The sequence below is a fragment of the Bos grunniens genome, chromosome 8 (assembly GCF_055505025.1).
Source record: "Bos grunniens cultivar Pamir isolate PY7600 chromosome 8, Bosgru_T2T1.0, whole genome shotgun sequence".
NCBI classification, from domain to species: Eukaryota; Metazoa; Chordata; class Mammalia; order Artiodactyla; family Bovidae; genus Bos; species Bos grunniens.
This window is the reverse complement of record NC_141172.1, coordinates 10,415,140-10,439,239: the sequence shown is the minus strand read 5'-3', so window position 1 is coordinate 10,439,239 and position 24,100 is coordinate 10,415,140. Positions and strand designations below refer to the sequence as shown.

General features: G+C 37.9%; 1 long non-coding RNA gene across 6 annotated transcripts in view; it reads right to left on the bottom strand.

The window, feature by feature from the left end:
- Nucleotides 1-24,100, bottom strand: part of LOC147366665 (uncharacterized) — a 312,135-nt gene that overhangs the window by 172,412 nt on the left and 115,623 nt on the right. For 5 of the 6 annotated variants that reach the window (XR_015169445.1, XR_015169444.1, XR_015169446.1 and 2 more), the window contains exon 3: nucleotides 5,162-5,264. This is a non-coding gene — a long non-coding RNA (uncharacterized LOC147366665). Of the gene's footprint in view, nucleotides 1-5,161; nucleotides 5,265-21,933; nucleotides 22,048-24,100 lie in introns of those variants that run through there. The other variant, XR_015169450.1, reaches the window with a different exon arrangement.

Below are 24,100 nucleotides of genomic sequence, written 5' to 3'. Positions count from 1 at the left end.
ATACATCCTTGTAAAGACCAGGTCTACTCCCATAATTTACATTTTAAGATAACAGAAGGTTTAATCCAGAGACTGTCTTTAGGCAGGATACATTATTGTTATATAATCCTAAGGAATGTGGAGAAAGAAAAAAAGTTTGTCCTTTCTTCCTCCTTGAGAATTCCAGACCCCTCTCTCCTTGGGGACCCCCAGACTCCTTATCAACCTACCTAGGAACTGACTCTCTCACTAGTTTTTAGCAATGAGTTCTATGCCTATTAGCAAGCTGCTAAACAGAGAAAAGAAACGCCTCAAAACTGAGAGTGGCAACAGACACCTCGCCCACAACACGCATCTTGAGATAGCATTGGCACAAGTGAGTCATTCCAGGCCATAAAACAATGGACATGAATCTTGAAGAAAGGCAGATTTCCAAGCAACATAGTTTCATTAATATAGCTTAAGAAAAACATTTCCATAAGAAAAATGCATTGGTTAGCTCAAGGTCTGAGAAAACTTACATTCAGGGGGAACCAGATGTCGTCATGGCAACACAGGATTTTAAAAGAAATCCCCTTTAAATTTTGTATAGAGAAGGAAAAAAAAAAAAAATGGCTGACCCTTGCCGTCTATTTCCTCTGCTTGGGGGCCCCTAGCCTTCCTGCCTGTTACCCCCTCACTACTTCCCCAATTCGTCCCACCATCACCTTCCCTTAGAATGTCCACAAGTCCGCTCTTCACTAGGTTCATCAGGGTACCATTCTTCTGGATTCCATTTGTACGCATTAATATATGATATTTGTTTTTCTCTTCCTGACTTCATTCTGTAGAAGAGGTTCTAGGTTCATCCACCTCCCCCTACTTATTTAACTCTCTACCTTCTTAAATAAAGGGAAGCATGCTGAATATATTTTTGAAAGATTAAAAAAGAAAAATTTTGCTGGTAAGAGAGATCATCTAAATCTTTAGCATGCTTGTGAAAACCATAATTCTAGGGAGAAGTGAGTATCATGTAGAACATAAAGGTTTATGAAAAGAATAATCAGAAAATCTCAGGCCTCCTCTCAAATTTCACAGTAAAATGAAATGCAGTTCAAGTGTGGTCCTAGAAAATTGTATCCTTAATGCCTGAAATGAATTGAATCAAAAGTTTCACATAGGACTATTAATATCGATTTTTTGATTAGTCACCTTGGCATATGTGTACAAATTAAGACTGGTGTCATTCAGTAAATATAAATCTCCTTTTATATATTACATGATTCCTGTGAGCTTTCTGATTCAAATCCCTTTGGAAAGAAATTTGCTAATCTAGTATTGAATTAGGTTTTGAGGCCAATCTTTCACACAGCAATAGCTCATTCTGCAGAATAATTTAATTATAAAAGTGTGACACACGTAAGCATTTTTGTAATGATTAATGAGTAACCTCATAAAAAGTGAGATTTTTCCAATGAACTGAAATATTGGAATTATAATAATGTATCATATCAAAAAATAATGTATCAACTAAAACTCAAGAAAATAAGCTCATTGAATTATTTTTACTTAATCACTAAATTAATCACTAGCTATTTTTAAAGACAAAAGATATGGAGAGTTAAGAATTTTAAGACATAACAAAGTAGCCTATGGCTGCCCTCCTTACCTGAAGTTCTCCCTTAAATTATTTACGGTAGCCATAAATATGTTTCCCAACAGGTGAGCTCCAAGTTCTCCTTATTCTTCACTATTTAGGTTATTGAGGATGGGCTGAAAAGCAGCACCTCCTTCCCCTTCATACCATTAAATTCATGAACTTGTCCTGTAGAAGTCACTGAATATTGTGTTTTTCCCCCTAATTCAGATGCTTCTACTTCTTTAGGGTAAATAACTTTTTTAAAATTGGAGGATAATTGTTTTACAATGTCGTATTGGTTTCTGCCGTACAACAATGTGAATCAGCCATAGCATACATATATGTCCCCTCCCTCTCGAGATTTCCTCCCACTCCCAACCCCACTCCACCCCTCCAGGCTGTCTCAGGGCACTGGATTGAGCTCCCTGTGTTACATAGCAACTTTAGGGTAAATAACTTTTAACTTTCTGACACTAGAATCCGTCAGGGCTTATCATATAGATGGACACTGTAGGATGCTAAGAAGTAGTCACATTTGTATCTTCACATCTTAAATACAAGCTGTCTTATGAAGCTGTCAGGACTAAACAAATATCTCTTTGTGCTATCTGTAACTTATGTATCAAAAATATTTACATATATATATACATATACATATATTTTTAAATTTAATACTCCACACTGAAAGTCAGCCAGCATCAGTTTCTCAAAACCTTACAAGCAGTCTTTCTTACTCATTCTCATTGCATAGTTTCTTTACTTAGATTCCAGAATATAACAATCTTTCGGAATGCCTTTTACCTACTGTGTAATCGCATTTCACTCTCCTTTTCAGATTTTTCCTCATTTATTCTAAATATTAGGCTGCGCCAAGACCCAGATTCTTACTAGATCTCAGTCCCTTACTGATCTCACCCTATATCAAGGTGTAATAACCATCTCTCCACATACGACTTCCAGTTTTCTATCTCTAGTTCAGTTTTCTCCCTTGAACTTCAAGAGAGTATATCCAAAGTCAACTCCATTATTTGAGTTCCTCAGGCCAAAAATCTAGGCATTACCTAGATGTTTTTACACTTCACCCTACATTGCGCTCATTAGTAAATCCAGGAGATTCTGATGTCTACACATCTCCATAATTCAACCACATTTCACCACCTTCACTGCTATCACCCTGGACCAAAGCACCATGCTATGTCCCCAGAGTATGGCATGTCCCCTATCTGGTGCATCAGGCAATTCCAGGCAGAAAACAGATGGCAAACATGAACAGTTAAGGAGGACATAACAAAGGAGCTATTTACAGAGGTATGAGCAGACACTGGGGCTTCCCTAATGGCTCAGTGGTGAAGAATCTGCCTGTAGTGCAGGAGATGCGGGTTCAATCCCTGGGCTGGAAAGATCCCCTGGAGGAGGAAATGATAACCCACTCCAGTATTCTCGCCTGGGAAATCCTATGGACAGAGGAGCCCGAAGGGCTACAGTCTATGAGGTTGCAAAGAGTCAGACATGACTAAAGTGACTGAGTACACACGCAGGCATGAGCAGATATTAGAACATCAACAAGGGATAACGTGATATCCCCATGTTAGCTCTGGCAGGAAGATATCACAACCTTCACGCTTAGAAGTTGTTACAGGAAGTCATAGATGTAGATAACACAGAGGACCACTGGCAAGAACCAGGCCCTGGGGGATGGACACAGACAACACTGGGGACCTGAAACAGCAGGAGAGGGGAGTAATAAGGATGTAAATTTTACTCACCTCCCATTCTCCCCTGTAGATGTCTCTCCTTAGTTGACCCCAATGCAAGACAGACTCAGAGAAGCCACTTAAGAGTTAATATATGCCACACATGTCACTCTTGGGAGGCACAGAGTAGGAAGAGAGGGGAGCATGATTTCTAGCTTCATTACTCCTCACTCCTGCCCTTGTTCCATTACTGTTATTTTCCCCCCAAGAACACAGCTAGAGAACTTTTATTAAAATATACCACAGAGCTTGTCGGATGGCTGCCCCAAGGTCCCAGTGATTTTCTCTCTCCATCACATCATAAAAATCTACAAAGCCCCACCTCCAAAACTCCTACTTTGAAGGCCACCTCTTATTCTTCTCTGAGGCAATTTTCTTGAGCAATACCATTCTCCTGCTGGTTTCTTGCCTATTTCCAGCACACACATGCTTTAGGGACTTCGCTGTTTTCTTCCTTCTGCTTGAGCTCTTTTCCTTCAATATTCTGTGTGACTCACTTCGGGTTTTATGCACACGTCTCCCTCTTTGCAAGGTCTTTCCTGGCCATTTGTCTAACTTACACTGGCCATCTCAAGTCCCAGCTCACTTTTCTCCATACAAAAATTCTATTTTCTATTCCATTTCTACCTTTTAGGATATTTTATGTTACATGTAAACTTAAATATTTTATTTAATGTAAGATCCATGAGGATAGGGACTGTTTTCTTCTCTGCTTCCCTGATGTTTTCCCAGTGCCTAGGTCAGTGCTAACACAAAACAAATCCTCAATAAATACTAATTTAATGAACAAATAAAAACAATGAAGAATATAACCCTTATTTTCCCAAGTATTTTCTTATCATAAAATTTTTGAAATCCTGTGAATGCTGCAGGGTGTTCCATTTTCAATTGGTTTTATACCTGCACTTAAAAACTAACAACCCATGCATTCTCTACTCTACTTGGCTGTTTGTGATTACTAGGGAAGGCAGCGTACGCAACAGAGCAGCCTATTTCTTAATCATAGTCAGATATTTAAGTACAAAGTATCAAGAGAAGAAATAATCGCCCTCGCTTTACAGTTTCAATTAGTAGTCACGACATTTGTTGTACCCTTAGGCAGGGGAACAGTCCTATAGCTATTTAAATTCAGAGTATACAGCTAACAGTAAACTGCAGGAAAGCCTATTTGATGTGGGCGGTAATATAAAGAATTAATGGGGAAAAATGTGTTCTAGCACTTCAAACATTATCATATGCTCTGGGGACTTTCACACTCTTTCCGCAGCAAAATCAAAAGTAAATTGCAATGACTGGCACTTTGCTTTGTCTCTGTTTAGCAAACTGCTTTGCCTCTTCTTTAGAAGATGATCATGACATTTGTTTATCTTCAAAATGCTATATAATAAATTCTACTTAAAGTTATTTCAATTTAAAAATATAAGAGTGATGATGACCTAAACATGGTATTTAGGCAAAGATAAAATCCCTTCTGCTTTGCTTTTTCCATATGCATAATATTAAAAAAAAAAAAAAAAACATGAAACGAGAGATCAGATTAGATATCCTCAAATACTATCAGGGTAGAAGAGTAGAATATTTTGGCAAATAATCTTATTTTGAAAATACTTCTAAATTTGAAAATATAATTGTAATTAAAAATAAAATGTGCTTAGATATTGAAAATAGCCAAGTTTTAAATATATGTGTCAATTATTAAAGCAAAAAGTTTAGAAGAGACATTTCATCTATGGAAGAAGCTACACAACTTAGTATTCCTTTATCAAGTAATCAGACATAGGCTTTTAAAACTAACAGGGTTTGTACTTACTTGTTTCTGATAAATCCATCTTAATTATTCATTTCCTATCTCCTCTCCTCCTGCTTATTAGTGTAGTCCACCTCTTTGATCTCTAAGTAGAGCTTCTTAAGTCCTAAAAGTGGAGAAGCAGAAAACACTCCATACATTTCTAAATCACTGAAGGTAAAAGTTGAAATGAAAAACTCTAAATGAATCTGCTATGTAACATAGAGAAAATACCAGGCAGTAGTTAAGATTAGACTACTTATTTGAGTATATACACTAATTAACTGAGAAACACCAAAGCTAAAGAACTTATCAGTCATTTCAAGGTCAAACACACAACACCTTAGAGAATGTAAAAACTGAAGATCTTCATGACAGCTAAATCACAACATCAGAGTATCAAAGTTTTATACGTTAAAATAAATTCAAGACATATGAACTTTAACCTGAGAAGAAAAAGCTGAATAAAGAAAATCTACTCAGAGTTCAAACGTTCGTTGACATTCAACTCTTCTTACGATTACTGTTGTCTTTCTCTTTTCCTGGGGTAGCTGTTCAGTTGTTAGAACTCTGCCCAAGTTCTTCTCCCACTTCACCTCACTAACTCCCAGCAGAGAGAAATCGATGTCATTTCAAGAATGTTCCCAAGTTTCTTCCTTTTTGGCTACTGATTCAAGTTGATCTTGACCTCTCTCTTAAGTGTTTCAGTGCAGTAACTTTAGGTTAGGAATGCTGGTTTGCATCCTGCTTTTACCACTTATATCTTCAGTACTGTTTCTTCATCTGACAGAAGAGAGCTGTTATCAGGTTTCAATGCAGAGCATGTGTACTGAATCTGACACGTAGTTTGTGCTCTTATCAGTTCAAAGATTTGAGCTGCGGAATGAGAACCCCATGAATCTCAGGTCTCAGCCAGCAGTCTTCACTCAAGATTAGTGAAGTACACATGTGACTTGCCTCTGGGCAACCTCAGGCAATGAGTTGCCACGTCCCACAAGTTCCGTTTTCACACTGGGACGTGCTTTAGATTCAGTTAACAGCTCAGCATTACCTATGTACACGATCAACTCAGCTCAGAGAAAACTGTCTAGTCTGGGAATTCATTAGGTTTTGTAGCAGGCTCATCACTCAGGTGACTTGCATTCTCCCGTCTGCTGTGTCCTGAAGGAAGGAGCTGCGACCCAGTGTGTACCCCTAGCTAGCCTCCTGGGTGCCCCCAGCTCTTCCTAGTGCCCCCGTCACCTGGGACTCTCTGTGTTTCTTTTCCTATCCAAGTTCCCAAACTCAATATCCACACCCAATGGCAGATCCTCTGATTATTGCCACCTCACCCACGGGGGAGAGGCCTGGAGGAGGTGTGGACCCATCGGATGTTCTACGGCAGGATAGCAGCCCAAAGGCACCAGTTCCAGGTTTCTGCCATCACCACATCTCAATCACTTGGGGATGGCGCCCACATTCTGAACCAGCCTTCCCCTTGCCACATATTCAGAGTTGTTTCCCTCTTCAAACAATGTCACGTGTGTTTCAGAAATTTCTCACAGCTTGATCACAATCAAAGGCAATCCTGATTTTTCAGTTTGATTATTTATTTATAGATACAGCGTTGGGCTGCACCCCACAGGCCTGTAAACCTTGGAACTGCTTCAGCCTGCAAGAATGAGTTGTGAGCCTGGAGATGGCGACAGACATCAACAGTTTATTGGAGAAGGAATTTCACTAGTCTTAAGCGAAGTACTGGCACAACATCCCACTAAGGATGGCAGTTGGCTCACAAGACACAATAGCAATCATTGCTCCTGGGGGAGAAGAAGGCTACCATTTATAGGGGAAATCAATGCCAGATTCTCTCATCAGTTACCAGGAAAACCAGGGGCTGGGGCAGGGGTCAAACATTTGTTGGTGGTGGAAGTTTTGTCACTAAGTCATCTCCAACTCTTTTGTGATGTCATGTAGCCTGCCAGGCTTCTCTGTTCATGGGATTCCCCAAGCAAGAATACTGGAGTGGGTTGCCATGCCCTTCTCCAAGGGATCTTCCCAACCAAGGGGTCAAACCTAGGTCTCTTGCATCACAGGCAGTCTCTTGCATTGCAGGCAGATTCTTTACCGACTGAGCCACCAAGAAATCATGAAGCATGTAGGTAGTTACTGATTAAGCCCTAAAATTAAAAGGGTTAGCCAGTCATGTGAATGAAGCAAGAACTACTCAAGCAGGTGATGTACAGAGAGCAAGAGAACAGCCATCTTGATTGGCCTGACCATACAGGCAAATACATATATAGATATAGGTGAGAGGGGAAAACATTTTTACTAGCTGGCAGGAAGACTATACTATAAAAATATTTGAATCTACTGGGCTTAACAAGATACCAAGCCTATGGAAAGATCTTATATATAGTTAACTGAAAATAAGGAAAATAATCTTAAATGTAACCCAATTAATAAAAAAGAAAATATTTTTAAGGGTGGTTTATAATATGGATTTTAATTTCAGTAGAATGTTAAATACTAATCAAAGCTCCTATATCTTTAGACTATAACCAGTTTTTTCTCAAAGCAGGATAGACTTTAAAGGGCCATGATAACACAAAGAATTTTTAGTGATGTATTGTGATAGAGAAATAATATCAGAGAAAGTAAGAATATCATTGGAAGCAATCTGACAGAGCACAGACATTTACAGGCATGGCTAATCCACTCTTTACACTCAATCATGAAACTTAGGCTGCATACTAAGATAGGCAGCAGAGAGTTCAAAACAAATATCCCTGTTTGACAATGCTCCAAATGCTGCATCACATTAATTGTTGCAGGTTTTTGAGATAGACAACTGATCAACACAAACCTGAGGGTACTCCTTTTTCTAAGAATATCATCTTAAAACAGACAAACATTGTCTTCTAGTTCACCTGAAAGCTTTAATCAAATTATTTTAAGGAACTCAAACAACTCAATAGCAAAAAACCCACAAAGGACTCTGTTTAAAAGTGGGCAAAGGAACAGACTTACAAACTTAGAAAACAAGTTTATAGTTACCAAAGGGGAAAAACGGAGAAGTGGATAAACTAGGAGTTTGAGACTGATCTATACACACTACTAAACTTAAAATAGATAATCAACAAGGACCTACTGTGTATCACAGGGAACTCTATTCAGCATTCTATGAAAACCTAAATGAGAAAAGAATTTGAAAAAGAATATATATATGTATATGTATAACTAAATCATTTTGCTACACATCTGAAACCAATACAACATTGGTAATCAACTATAATTCAATATAAAATAAAATTTTTAAAGGTAAAGAAAATAAAAATGGACAAAGGACATGAATAGACATTTTTCCAAAGAAGATATACTAATGGCCAATAGGTATATGAAAAAGTGTTGGACATCACTAATCATCAGTCAGTCAGTTCAGTCGCTCAGTCGTGTCCGACTATTTGCGAGCCCATGAATCGCAGCACGCCAGGCCTCCATGAACATCACCAACTCCCAGAGTTCACCCAAACCCACGTCCATCGAGTCAGTGATGCCATCCAGCCATCTCATCCTCTGTCGTCCCCTTCTCCTCCTGCCCCCAATCCCTCCCAGCATCAGAGTCTTTTCCAATGAGTCAACTCTTCGCGTGAGGTGGCCAAAGTATTGGAGTTTCAGCTTTAGCATCAGTCCTTCCAAAGAACATCCAGGACTGATCTCCCTCAGAATGGACTGGTTGGATGTCCTTGCAGTCCAAGGGACTCTCAAGAGTCTTCTCCAACACCCTAGTTCAAAAGCATCAATTCTTCATCGCTCAGCTCTCTTCACAGTCCAACTCTCACATCCATACATGACCACTGGAAAAAACATAACCTGGACTAGATGGACCTTTGTTGGCAAAATAATGTCTCTGCTTTTGAATATGCTATCTAGGTTGGTCATAACTTTCCTTCCAAGAAGTAAGCATCTTTTAATTTCATGACAGCAATCACCATCTATCAATAACCTCATATGCAGATGACACCACCCTTATGGCAGAAAGTGAAGAGGAACTAAAAACCATCTTGATGAAAGTGAAAGAGGAGAGTGAAAAAGTTAACTTAAAGCTCAACATTCAGAAAACTAAGATCATGGCATCTAGTCCATCACTTCATGGGAAATAGATGTGGAAACAGTGGAAACAGTGTCAGACTTTATTTTTTGGGCTCCAAAATCACTAATCATCAGGGGAAGACAAATCAAAACCATGATCAGGTATCACCTCACACGTGTTAGACTGGCTAGTCTCAAAAATACAAAAGATAATAAGGGCTCATGAGGATGTGGAGAAAAGGGAACCCTTGTGCACTATTGGTGGCAATGTAAACTGCTAAGACACTATGGAAAACTGCATGAACATTAAATCGACTATACCTTAACAATAAAAATACCTGTGTATGTACTTGTCAAAAAAAAAGAAATTAAAAATAGAACTACCACATGAACCAGGAATGCCTCTTCTGGGTACATATCAAAAAGGAAACAAAACCATTGTATTGAAGAAGTATCTGTGTTCTCACATTCATGGCAACATTATACACAATAGCCAAGGAGTAGAAACAACCCAAATATCCACTGATGGGTGAATGGATCAAGAAAATGTGGCTATACACACACACACACACGCATGAAATTCAACCCTAAAAAGAAGGAAATCCTGTGACTTGAAACAACTGGAACTTGGAGCAAATTATGCTAAGTGAAATAAGCCAGACAAAGACAAATACTGCATGGTACCACTTATACGAGGATTCTTTAAGAAAGTTGAATTCATGAACAGAGAGAGTAGAAAAGTGTTTGCCAGGAGTAAAGGAGGAATGTGGCTGGCAGGGGTGATGGGATAGTGGAACACAGAGAAACAGAGGTTGATAAAAGGATACAAAATTCTAGTTATTAGATAAATAAGGTCTGAAGATCTAAAACATAGTTGTATATAGCTTCAATTACTTGCCATTAATTTTTAATATACATAATTATAAGTTAGTCAAGTATAAGGCTTCTAATTTCTGTCCTCCAAAACAAAACACAGATATAGCACATGTTAATTATTCATACAGCATTCTTATTCCAATATAACTTATTCTTGTCCAGAGTTCCAGTTCTATCCATCTTAAGCTCTCAAAATTATTATTTACTTTTATAATTAATATTTACTATAATTAATTGATATTTTAAAAATAATTTTTGTGTTCAGGACTGATCTATATACCCCACACTCTTCTTCTCTCTCATATTTCTGCTAGTGAAAAACCTTTGAGTTATGGTAAGCTCTTAATTTTCAGATGTCTAGAAATGCCTCTATTTTAACTTAATTCTTAAATTCTAATTTATATAAATATAAAATGATAGACTGTTTGAGACATATTCAATGTGGTTCTCCATTTTCTTTTGACATTTATTTTGTTGAGACCTGTCCTAATTGTCATTTCTTTGTAGATAATCTGCCTTTTCTATGTGATATCTTTGAAGATTTCTTCTTAATCATCCTTAATACTAAATGTTGACTTTTATGTTCCAAGCATTTTTTGGAATTTTTATCTTAACCCATATAAGAAACCTCTGTACTTTTATGATATTCTGCAGCTGCATTAAAATCTGTTGAACATTTATTCTGCTTGTAACTTGAAGGGCACTTTTTCCCTAAGAACTTGGATCTTCCTTGAACTGTTGAAAAACCTCTTATTTTCTTCCCTTAATGTTTTCATTTTTACCAAACTTCTGCCATCACCTACTCTAAAATTCATGTGATTACACAAATTCTCCTGTAAGAAGCAGCAGTTGTCATCATTGCCCTCCCATATCCATCTTTTCAAACAAATCATCTTCCCCTCTTTTAGCACATCATTGTAACATTTTCCTCTATGTCTGTTAATATTGATAATTAATTTCTTTCATTTTAAGCATTATAGATATGGGCTTGTCACCATAGAGAGTGAGACACCTTTCTCCCTTTGCCTTCATCACATAACCATGCATATACTCTTTTGTGGCAGACACACCCTAAGTAACACCTTATGACTCTTAATATAATCCCCAAGTGCTGGCTGAATTTATGACGCTTCAAATCCAGAGGCCCTTGCAAAGGGGAAGGATTTTTATAATGTGATTAAGGGCCCAAATTAGTAGAATTTGAGTTGATCAAGGGGAAGAACATCCTGGATAGGCGTGACTTAACGGGGAAAAATCCCTCGAAAGAGGGACTGGGGCACTCCTGAAGGTCAGAAATGTTTTCTCATTGACCTTGAAGAAGCAAGCCACCATGAGATCTACAGGCACAAGAAATGAACTTTTCCAACAACCTGAGGGAGGTTAGACACCAGTATTTCCTCAGAAGCCAAACTTGACAGAAGCCTTGTGAAAGCTCAGTTGAAGAATGCAGCTAAGTTCTGCCTGTACTCCTGTAGCCTACTTTTTTCTTCCCTGGAAGTTAAGAAACTTCTCAGTCTAAAGTGTTTGGAATTTCAAATCGATGTGCCTTGAAAAGTTTATACCAAGATGATCTGTTTTTTCAAATTAGTCCATTCATGGTTGTTTCTAGTTTAATATTTTGTCTATCATTGTTATCTACATTCATCCCTCAGTATCCATGGGGGATTCATTTCAGGACCCACCATGGATACCAAAATCTGCAAATGTTCAAGTCCCAAAGTCAGCCCTCTGCATCTGCAGTTCTACAGCTGCAGATTCAACCAACCACAGATCATGAAGTACTACAGTATTTAATGAAAAAAAAATCTGACTATAAGAGGACTTGTGCTGTTCAAGGGTCAGCTTTAGTAGAAGGAGCTGCAGCAAAGTTTGAACTCACAGAACCATCTTAACTGAAATAAACTTTACAATCTCAAAAACATAAATAAAACACTAAATTAAATAATTTCCTATCTAAGTATTGAAGTATATTCTTTTAAGAAAGTTATACTGGGACAAATGAGACATAAAAACATCACACATTTACAATTGGAATTTGCACAAAATATTTTCTTTTTACACAAAAAATTTTGCTTACCTCCTACTGAAATTTATTTTTATTTGGATTTTCAATTTCTTTAAATATGAGTGAAGAATTGGACTATATATTGCTAACTTATTACCAGATGAGATCTAAAAGTACTTAATAGAATTTGGGGGATATAATTGAAGCATAGCTGATTTACAACGTTGTATTAGTTTCAAGTATACTGCAAAGTGATTCAATTATATACATATATCCAGTTTTTTATATATAGTAAATTATATATGGGCTTCCCTCATACCTCAGTTGGTAAAGAATCCACCTTCAATGAGGGTGATCTGGGTTCAATCCTTGGGTTAGGAAGATCCTCTGGAGAAGGGAAAGGTTAACCACTCTAGTATTCTTGCCTTGAGAATCCCATGAACAGTATAAAAAGGCAAAAAGATATGACACTGAAAGATGAACTCCCCAGGTTGGTAGGTGCACAATATGCTACTGGAGAAAAGTGGAGAAATAACTCCAGAAAGAATGAAAAGACAGAGCCAAAGGAAAACACTGCTCAGTTGTAGATGTGACTGGTAATGTAAATAAAGTCAGGTGCTGTAAAGAACAATATTGCATTGGAACCTGGAATGTTAGGTCCATGAATCAAGGTAAATTGGAAGTGGTCAAACAGAACATGGCAAGAATGAACATAAACATTTTAGGAATCAGTGAACTAAAATGGACTGGAATGTGCAAATTTAATTCAGATGACCATTATATCTACTACTGTGGGCAAGAATCCTTTAGAATAAATGGTGTAACTTATAGTAAAAAAAAAAAAAAACTAGTTCTAAATGCAGTACTTGGATACAATCTCAAAAACAACAGAATGATCTCTGTTCATTTCCAAGGCAAACCATTCAATATCACAGTAATCCAAGTCTATAATGCAGAAGAAGCTGAAGTTGAATGGTTCTATGAAGACCTACAAGACTTCTAACTAACACCAAAATAAGATGTCCTTTCATCGTGCAGGACTCGAATGCAAAAGTAGGAAGTCAAGAGATAGCAGGAGTAACAGGCAAATTTGGCCTTGGAGTACAAAATGAAGCAGGGCAAACGCTAACAGAGTTTTGCCAAGAGAATGCATTGGTCATAGAAAATACCCTCTTCCAACAACACGAGATACACATGGACATCACCAGATGGTCAATACCGAAATAGATTGGTTATATTCTTTGCCACAAAAGATGGAAAAGCTCTATACAGTTAGCAAAAACAAGACTGGGAGCTGACTGTGGCTCAGATTATGAACTCCTTATTGCCAAATTCAGACTTAAATTGAAGAAAGTAGGGAAAACCACTAGGCCATTCAGGTATGACCTAAATCAAATCCCTTACGATTATACAGTAGAAGTTACAAATAGATTCAATGGATTAGATCTGATAGACAGAGTGCCTGAAGAACTATGGACAGAGGTTTGTGACATTGCACATTGTACAAGAAATACTAATCAAGACCATCCCCAAGAAAAAGAAATGCAAAAAGGCAAAATTGTTGTCTAAGGAGGCCTTACAAACAGCTGAGAAAAGAAGAGAAGCTAAAGGCAAAGGATAAAAGGAAAGATATACCCATCTGAATGCAGAATTCCAAAGAATAGCAAGGAGAGATAAGAAAGCTTCCTCAGTGATCAATGCAAAGAAATAGAGGAAAACAATAGAATGGGAAAGACTAGAGATCTCTTCAAGAGATACCAAGGGGATATTTCATGCAAAGATGGGCACAATAAAGGACAGAAATGGCATGGACCTAACAGAAGCAGAAGACATTAAGAAGAGGTGGCAAGAATACACAGAAGAACTATCCACAACGATCTCCATGACCCAGATAACCATGAAGGTGTGATCACTCACCTCCAGCCAGATATCCTGGAATGTGAAGTCAAGTAGGCCTTAGGAAGCATCACTATGAACAAAGCTAGCAGAGGTGATGGAATTCCAGTTGAGCTAGTCCACATACTAAAAGATCCTGGTGTGAAAATACTGCATTCAATATGTCAGCAAATTTGGAAAACTCAGCAGTGGCCACAGGACTGGAAAATGTCAGTGTTCATTCCAATTCCAAAGAAAGGCGATGTCAAAAAATGCTTAAACTACCACACAACTGCACTCATCTCACACGCTAGCAAAGTGATGCTCAAAATTCTCCAAGTCAGGCTTCAACAGTATGTGAACCATGAACTTCCAGATGTTCAAGGTGGATTTAGAAAAGCCAGAGGAACAAGAGATCAAATTGCCAACATCCATTGGATCATAGAAAAAGTAAGAGAGTTCCAGAAATATGTCTACTTTTCTTTATTGACTATGCCAAAGCCTTTGACTCTCTGGAACACAACAAACTGTGGAAAATTCTTCAAGAGATGGGAATACCTGATCACCTGACCTGCCCCCTGAGAAATCTGTATGCAAGTCAGGAAGCAACAGTTAGAACTGGACATGGAATAACAGATTGGTTCCAAATAGGGAGAGGAATACATCAGGCTATATATTGTCACCCTGCTCATTTAACTTCTATGCAATGTACATCATGTGAAATGTCGGGCTGGATGAAGCACAGGCTGGAATCAAGATTGCCAGGAGAAATATCAATAACCTCAGATATGCAGGTGACACCACCCTTATGGCAGAAAGGGAAGAACTAAAGAGCCTTTTGATGAAAGTGAAAGAGGAGAGTGAAAAAGTTGGCTTAAATACCAACATTCACAAAATGAAGATCATGGCATCTGGTCCCATCACTTCATGGCGAATTGATGGGGAAACAATGGAAACGGTGACAGACTTTCTTTTATTGGGCTCCAAAATCACTGCAGATGGTGACTGCAGCCATGAAATTAAAAGACACTTGCTCCTTGGAAGAAAAACTATGACCAACCTAGACATCATATTAAAAAGCAGAGACATTTTTCTGACAAAGTTCCATCTAGTCAAAGCTATGGTTTTTCCACTAGTTATGTATGGATGTGAGAGTTGGACCATAAAGAAATCTGAGCACTGATGAATTGATGCTTTTGAACTGTGGTGTTGGAGAAGACTCTTGAGAGTCCCATGGACTGAAAGGAGATCCAACCAGTCCATCCTAAAGGAAATCAGTCCTGAATATTCATTGGAAGGAATGATGCTAAAGCTGAAACTCCAATACTTTGGCCACCTGATGTGAAGAACTGACTCCTTGGAAAAGACCCTGATGCTGGGAAAAATTGAAGGCAGAAGGAGAAGGGGACGACAGAGGGTGAGATGGTTGGATGGCATCACCAACTCAATGGACATGAGTTTGAGCAAGCTCTGAGAGTTGCTGATGGATAGGGAGGCCTGGCATTCTGCAGTCCATGGGGTTATAAAGAGTCGGACACAACTGAGCAACTGAACTGTACTAAATATATATATATATATATATATATATATATATATATATATGTAGTATATGTATATAAATGTAAGATAGTGAGAGGAAAACTGTTATGCAGTTAATATCATCCTAAAAACAATGAGACTTAGTTAAGATATGAATGTTTAATATTTAGCCTCCCTCCAAAACAAAGCATTACAAAAGACAAAAAAGAACATGTTTTAATCCTAGTAGACAAAGAACAAAAGTATTATTCACTTATAATTAGAATAAGAATATTGTCAAAATGATGCCTGAAAGTATCATGGCTCCTTTCTGTTATTAATTCACACTTGTTAAATATTTTTATGTAAAACTATCTCTATGGATTTATAAATTATATCAAGGCCTGAAGACTGAATGGAAACTTTAAGAAACAAAAATAAACTGTTGGTACAATTTTTAACAATTAACTTTCTTTGAGGCATTAAATAATTTTGCTCAGAATGGCTTCAACTATTAAGGTTTACACTTATATCTATATCCATAATAGTTATCCAACTCTATAATTATTTCCAAAAATCAATACAAAAGCATTTTTGTGTCTGAAATAAAAAGGCAAGTAATATGTATTATTAAGTTTCTATTACTATGAGCCACACTTTTCATACTTCTAATTTTAGTTCATATTACAAATCTCTGTGATTTTTACAGAAAAATAAATGAAGGGTCTGGGAGGTTAAGTACATTGCTGAGGGCTATACAATTAGTATAGGGCTTCCCTGTGGCTCAGATGGTAAAGAATCCGCCCACAATGTGGGAAACCTGAGTTTGATCCCTGGGTCTAGAAGAACCCCTGGAGAAGGGAATGGCAACTCACTCCAATATTCTTGCCTGGAAAATCCCATGGACAGAGGAGCCCGGTGGGCTACAGTCCATGGATCACCAAGGCCGGACACAACTGAGCCACACACAGACATACATTTAGTATGTGGTAGATTAGAATTCCAACATAAGCCTGTCCAATATACGAGACCTTTTCTCTTACTGCACACATCTCAATTTCACTCAAATATCTTCATAGATTAATTTCAATAAAGAAATGGTCAATGCTATTGACAAAAGAGACAAAAGAATAATGGCTGCATGTGATTTATATGAATACGAAAGCTGACATAGGAAGCATACCCCATGCCTGGTCCCTCCCCAGGTTAAGGTTCAAGGATAGACAGGCGTTTCCTCTACCAAGTAAAACAGAGTTCCCACAGAGTTTTGCTTCTTTAGGAATTTACACAATCCTGCTAAGTATCAGTCTCTGTTATAAGAAGGAAAACCCAAGACGAGTGCTCTCAGAGGGCATGGATTTTCCTAAGTTTCTCCATCTCTATCTCAAAGGTAAGGGCAGAGCCCCCTTAGTATGACTGAGCAGTGGTCACGTGGGCATGTTCCTGGCCCTATTCTGTGTCCTTCCCTAAGACTTCTCCAGAATAAGTCACCTCATTCCCAGAAGTCACAGAGCTTTACCTTACAAAGCACTTGACTTGTCACTGTAAACTGAGGTTTGTATGACAATTTTAGGCAGTATTGTTAATTTTGTGCATGTATTAACTGCTTTACCTTTCAGAACCAAGTGAAACTGGAGCCTTACAGAGACATCAGTCTGTTTGCTTGTGCTTTTTTATCAAGTGATGATTAGCTGTTGCAAAAAAAAAAAAAAAAAAAACCTTGTAAATTCTTAAAAGAATCACTATCCATTAGTTTAGAAAGGGAACAGAATAATGTGCTTTCTCTTTTAAACACAAAAGTGAAACGAGCCTTTTTGTCACTCTGTAGTAACATCAGTGTGAATGACGCAGCGTAAGACAGAGGACTCTGTCTTCTCTTCTCCTGTAAGCAGTCACAGAGAGGGGAAAGAGCAGCTCTTCAGGACGTGTTTCTGGTCCTGCAGACCCTTTCAGCCACCCATTCCAAAGCTCAACAGCTCTTCCCTTCAGAACACCTTCACTCATATGAAGTTAACCGCACTTTTTTGTTTCCTGTTTTATGTGTTTCGTGAAGAAGTCAAAGGTTGCTATTGCCTGTTTTATGTGTTTTGTGAAGAAGCCAAAAGTCAAATAGAATCTTTTCCTATTTAGGGAAAAATATTTTTAAAATATAAGAACATATTTTTAATATTATATTAAATACATATAATAAATATAAAACTAATACAATTATGTAAAGTTTAAAAATAAAATAAAATTAATTTTAAAAAATTTTAAAAAAAATGAAGGAGAGATAAAATATCAGACAAACCAAAACTTAGAGAATTCTCTGCCCACAGATTTACACTATAAGGATATTAAAAAGAGTTTTCTAGAAAAAGGAAAACTATATCAGAAACTTGGGTTTATACAAAGCCATGAAGAGTGTTAGAAATGCAATAAACAAATATTGGATGCAAACACCTGCCCCAATCATCCCTAAATTGGCCATTTCCTTTTGGACACTAAGCAGCCTTAAAGGATGTACAGGGAAAAGATCAGTCCAACACCCAGGTTGGGAGTGCAGAAAAAGTGCACTAGTCCTATTGAGGCCAACTGCATCACACAACTCTAAATGCTCTTACAATAGTGCATGGAAGATTCAGGTTGAAGAAATTCAGACTTGAAAGTGTTGATAAGTAAGTACATTAGTTGTTGGGGCTACGGCTGCAACTAAAGAAATCTAGACTCTACCCAAGGACTCGAGCAACATTCCTCTGTCTGAAACAACAGAATAATAGACAAACAAGAAAGGAAAATTTCTATGAGAGGCGGAATTCATTTGAGGAATCTCAAACAACTTACAGAAACAAGAAATGAAAAAAAAGAGAAAGTAATGGACTTCACAATGGCAGCAGTTTCACTGTGTTAGCTTTTACAAGTGGCAGAAAACTTAGGCGTCTAATAGATTCATTTGGATCACACATCGTTTGGATTCTGTTGATGTCTAGCAAGCTTGAGGGGACAACATGGCTATGGCAGCCATGATCAGTGCTCCCCAACATCTAGTCCTCTTCTTTCTGGGCACACAGAAGACTGTCCCTCCAGGATCCCTGCAGTCACACACAGCCACCTGAAAACTTCCAGCCAGTGAAATGAGAGCAGACATGCTATATTTGTCACTTTCAGCCTGAAGCCATGAAAAACCTCTACACAATGCTAAGATTCTCTTTTCATCCAAGAACATGGAGGTCTTACATGGACTTCACAGACAAAAAGATTAAAGTGGTCTGAATTGCTGAGTCATCATGTGGATGACAGCTGCCTTGGAAAGTTGCCCAGTACCACAGAGGATTCATATAAATTTTTGTGTGCCAAGTAACTGAAAAAAAAAAAAAAAAACCAAAAATTGACAACTTTCTAAAGCCTTCTTTTAGCTAAAGTCTCTTCACATTTTCAGAATATCTTCTCAGACACAAAAGGGGAAAAAAATCAGAAGGCAAAAATCAAAAAGAACAAAATGACCTTTAGGGAAAACATTTTAAAATTTTTGTTCAGTTGTTTTTACTTCAAATATGTCAGCAAGCATGAGGCCATCTCTGGTTCTGCTACAACTGGCATTGATCATGCTCATGACTGTAGTCATGATACCATGACCAATCTGTGCATCCTCACTTATTCTCCTGTGTCAGAGGACATGATAATGAAAAGCAAAGTCTCCGACGTGATGAAAATCTCTCCATTTCACAACCAGTTGAAAATGTTGTGGGCCCACTGCCAGATAGCGTTTTTATGCTGGATGTTTTTCTCAGCGCCCTAAATTAACCAACTAGAATTCCCTTTTAAGTGCCAACCTATTTGGTCTTTCAAAATGCAGAGGTTTTCTTTTTTTGTTTGAAGATCTGCCTCTCATCATGGAGATGGAACAATGCATTCTTGACTTCTTCTGAAAAGTAGACTCTATGGGTGCAACAAGCTCAGAGGAAAGTAAAGACAGATCCCAGAGCACTGTGTCAGGCAGAGTATACCGACACTGCTCATAGATCAAGGCAGGTTTTCAGAGCACTGATTGTCACCTCATGAAACTCTCCATGGTAATAGCCTAGCCAGCCTCATAAAGAATTCTTCAGGGTAAAATAGATCAAGAGAGAAAGAGCTATTCTAAATGAATTACTGAACTAACTAAATCTATTTGATAAAGAAGAGCACCATGGTAAAAAAAAAAAAATATATATATATATATATATATATTTAAATATATTAATATTTATTAAATATTTTAAATAAAATAAATATATTAATATTTATTAAATATATTTAACATTATATTATATATAATACAATTTTACTTATTATAATGTTCTCCTCTTTAAACTACATATGGTTAAAATCTATTTTTTATTCTAGGACCCAAAAGAGCATTAAATAGACTGGAGTGCCTAAAGCTTTCTAAAACATAAAGGTATTTTAAATATAGCCCCATCTCTCATCTCATATTCCCTTCTACATACCTTTGCCATTCATCCCATTGAAAAACACTGTCTATGTCTTCTACACTTGAATCTAGAAAACTTGTCACTGCTTTGACTTCTTATGTCATGTCATAAAATGTGTTGGGGCTTCTGTCTTATTCCCTCCGAGCTCACACTTAGAGCTCTCAGCCACCGTGAAAAGTGTGACTACCTTGAGCTGCCATACTGCAAGGAAGCCAAGCTATGCAGAGAGGCCAAGTGTAGACATTCATATTGGCAATACTAATCATCCCAGACCAAGAACTGTACAAGTGAGCGAATGAGCCTTCTGATGATTCCAGCCTCCAGCCTTTGAGACCCCAAGCATTATGGAGCAGAAAAAAGCTATCCCCTTGTGCCTGTCAAAATTTACATAATCTGTGAATAATAAAACGGTAATTGTCATACACTACTCGTTTTGGGAGTAATTTGTTACATAGAAATAGTAACCAGAATACTCTTTCCTCAACTAACACAACATGCAATTTTTCATTTTTTTTGTTCATTTTTGAATGCTTTTTGGTCTTATTGATTTCTGATTAAGTTACAACATAATAGAAATTTACTCCTGCATTTCCATACATTTTCCTTCTAAGTGCCATAATCCTTATAGAAATGTACATGACGGAAACAAGTGTCCTTAAAATTTCTAGAGAAAAATTATCTATTCAATTTTTTACTTTTCATAATCAACAAAACTCTTAAGTATACCAAGGTCCTTTCTCACAAAAAGTTTTTTTCCCAGCTCACAGAAAGGCTTAGAATATCACCTCCACGCAAAGGCTGGGTAATATTTGGCAAGTCAAGTTTTCTTGTTTGTATGATACATTCTCACCTTATCTCTCAATATAAGAATGTTTCCTCAGTCAACAAAGTAAGCTGTATTTCAAACGCTCGTTTTTTATTAATAGTTCATAGGAGAAATCACTAATTTAGCATACCTTCGAGTCATCTCGTTTCTTTCAATACTTTGGAAAACAGTTTATAACTTTAAAACACCTAAAAAGTCTGTCTAACAAGCTTTTTGGTTTCTGAATTAATTCAATTTTGTCTTTAAAATGTGAAACTCTCCTCACACAGTACTAGCTACCGCAGACTATGTCTCATGCTATATCAGTATTAACCAGGTGGCATTACTGGTAAAGAATCTGCCTGCCAATGCAGAAGACCTAAGAGATGCAAGTTCAGTCCCTGGATTGAGAGGATCCCCCTAGGAGGACATGGCAAGTCACTTCAGTTTCTTGCCTGGAGAATCCCATAGATAGAGGAGCCTGGTGGGCTACAGTTCACGGGGTCACAACTGAAGTGACTTAGCCCACAGCACACATGTCAGTACTAGTTCCACGGAAGTTTTTTGTTTGAGCATATCATTTATTTACTAGGGAGAAGGCAATGGCACCCCACTCCAGTACTCTTGCCTGGAAAATCCCATGAACGAAAGAGCCTGGAAGGCTGTAGTCCATGGGGTCGCTGAGGGTCAGACACAACTGAGTGACTTCACTTTCACGCATTGGAAAAGGAAATGGCAACCCACTCCAGTGTTCTTGCCTGGAGAATCCTAGGGACAGAGGAGCCTGGTGGGCTGCTATCTATGGGGTAGCACAGAGTCAGACACGACTGAAGTGAATTAGCAGCAGCAGCAATGTAATAAAAAAATTAGCAAATAGCAAAGAAAGCATTAAGTAACCTGTGAAAACAGAAGAAAATTAAGACAATCGTTTTACATAGTGGTTCAATAACTTGTCTTTGCAAAATTTGCTAATCAAAAATACAAGACGGAAAGCACCTATACTGTGTTTCAGTTCAGTTCAGTCACTCAGTCGTGTCCGACTCTTTGCGGCCCCATGAATTGCAGCACGCCAAGCCTCCCTGTCCATCACCAACTCCTGGAGTTCACCCAAACTCATGTCCATTGAGTCAGTGATGCCATCCAGCCATCTCATCCTCCGTCGTCCCCTTCTCCTCCTGCCCCCAATCCCTACCAGCATCAGAGTCTTTTCCAATGAGTCAACTCTTCACATGAGGTGGCCAAAGTACTGGAGTTTCAGCTTCAGCTTCAGTCCTTCACTGTGTTTAGGTCTGTGAAAATCACTGGAAGAAAAACATTAATTATTCAGAGTCACTGTATCCATACATACATTATAGGATAAAGAAATAACTTGTTTTTAATGGTGGAATATTTACATTATTTGGGTTTTGAAACAAGTATCCATAGGAATGATCAGCTTTAACAAAATATGCATATAGGTAGAAAACCTATTTGGTACATTTTCAAGTACCAAAGATGCAGATGACACCACCCTTATGGCACAAAGTGAAGAGGAACTAAAGAGCCTCTTGATGAAAGTGAAAGAGGAGAGTGAAAAAGCTGGCGCTAAACTCAACATTCAAAAAACTAAGACCAGGGTATTCAGTCCCATCACTTCATGGCAAATAGATGGGGAAACAGTAGAAACAATGACAGACTTCATTTTCTTGGGCTCCAAAATCACTGCAGATGGTGACTGCAGCCATGAAATTAAAAGATGCTTGCTCCTTGGAAGAAAAGCTATGACAAACCTAGAGAGCATATTCAAAAGCAGAGACATTACTTTGCCAACCAAGGTCCATCTAGTCAAAGCTATGGTTTTTCCAGTGGTCATGTATGGATTAGCTCATCAAGCAAGTGGTGGAGACCTCATGACAAAAACTCACCTAAGTATCTGACTCTAAAACCCTTTGTTTCCTCTCTGCATCACAGTGCCTGCCTATATTTTGGAAACACATAGTGCATCCCCTGATATTGCTAAGGATTTATCATCTCAAACAAACAAAAACAAAACAAAACATGCATGTATGCGTGCTATCGCTTCAGTCATGTCCAACTCTTTGCGACCCTATGGACTGTAGCCCATCAGGCTTCTCTGTCCATGCAGATCCTTTAGGCAAGAATTCTGGAGTGAGTTGCCATGCCCTACTTGAGGGGATCTTCCCAACCCAGGGATCGAAACCCCATCTCTTATGTCTCCTACATTGGCAGGCAGGTTCTTTACCACTAGTGCCACAAAACTAGTTGATTATTTCTTTATTAAGACAAAGGTATTTTTTCAGTAAGATATAACTTATTAAAGCAAAGCAAATGAATACCAAGTATATATATACCATAACTTGGAAAATTATTTAATTTTAGAGAACATGCAATAACACAGTGTTAAGATGACAAGGATATATATACATATACTTTTGTATAATTTTTTAACCATGAAGGAGAGAAATGAAGATACATTTCTTTTTCTTCACAATTTTGACATCTAACTGACCTAAGAAAGTGTTTGCAGGATTAGTTAATACTCATAACTGTGGACCAAAAGTCCACAGCTAACAGAAATTGGTATAGGAGAGAGCTATACCAATTGGTAAATTGGTAAGTTGCTAAGTTGGTATAGGAGAATTGGTATAGGAGAGAACATATTCTTTCCATATGTTTAATGATCTTAAGCCTAACCTCAAGGAACTGTTTATATTACTTAGACAGTGTTCATAAACAATCTTGAGATCTTTGAATAACAAATTTAATTTTGAATGTATGCTTCATGACATCAATGACTACATTGGTTTATATTTCATTATTTTCTATGTTAAAACATTGTTAGGGGCTTCTCTGGTGGCTCAGTAGTAGAGAATCTGCCTGCCAATGCAGGAGATAAGAGTTTGACCCCAGACTCAGGAAGAGCCCACATGCCACCAAGCAACTAAGCCCATGAACCAGAACTATGGAGCCTGTGCTCTAGAGCCCAGAAGCACAACCGCTGAGCCCATGTGCTGCAACTACAGAAGCCTGCGTGTCCTAAAGCCTGTGCTTCGCAACAAGAGAAGACACTGCAACGAGAAACCCGAGGATCAAAACTAGAGAGTAGCCCCTGCCTGCCACAAATAGAGAAATGCCTGTGCAGCCATGAAGATCTGGTACAGTGAAAAATAAATTTTTAAAAAATATTGTAACAAATTCAGTAAAGACTAAAAATGGCCCACATCAACAAAATTGTCCAAAAAGTCACTGTTTAGCATGTAATTGAAGCACAACTAATATTTCTGTGATAAATCACTTAGCAACATTAGTACATGACCTGATAGAGTTAACTTTCAAGTTTAGCTAGAATAACATCAAGA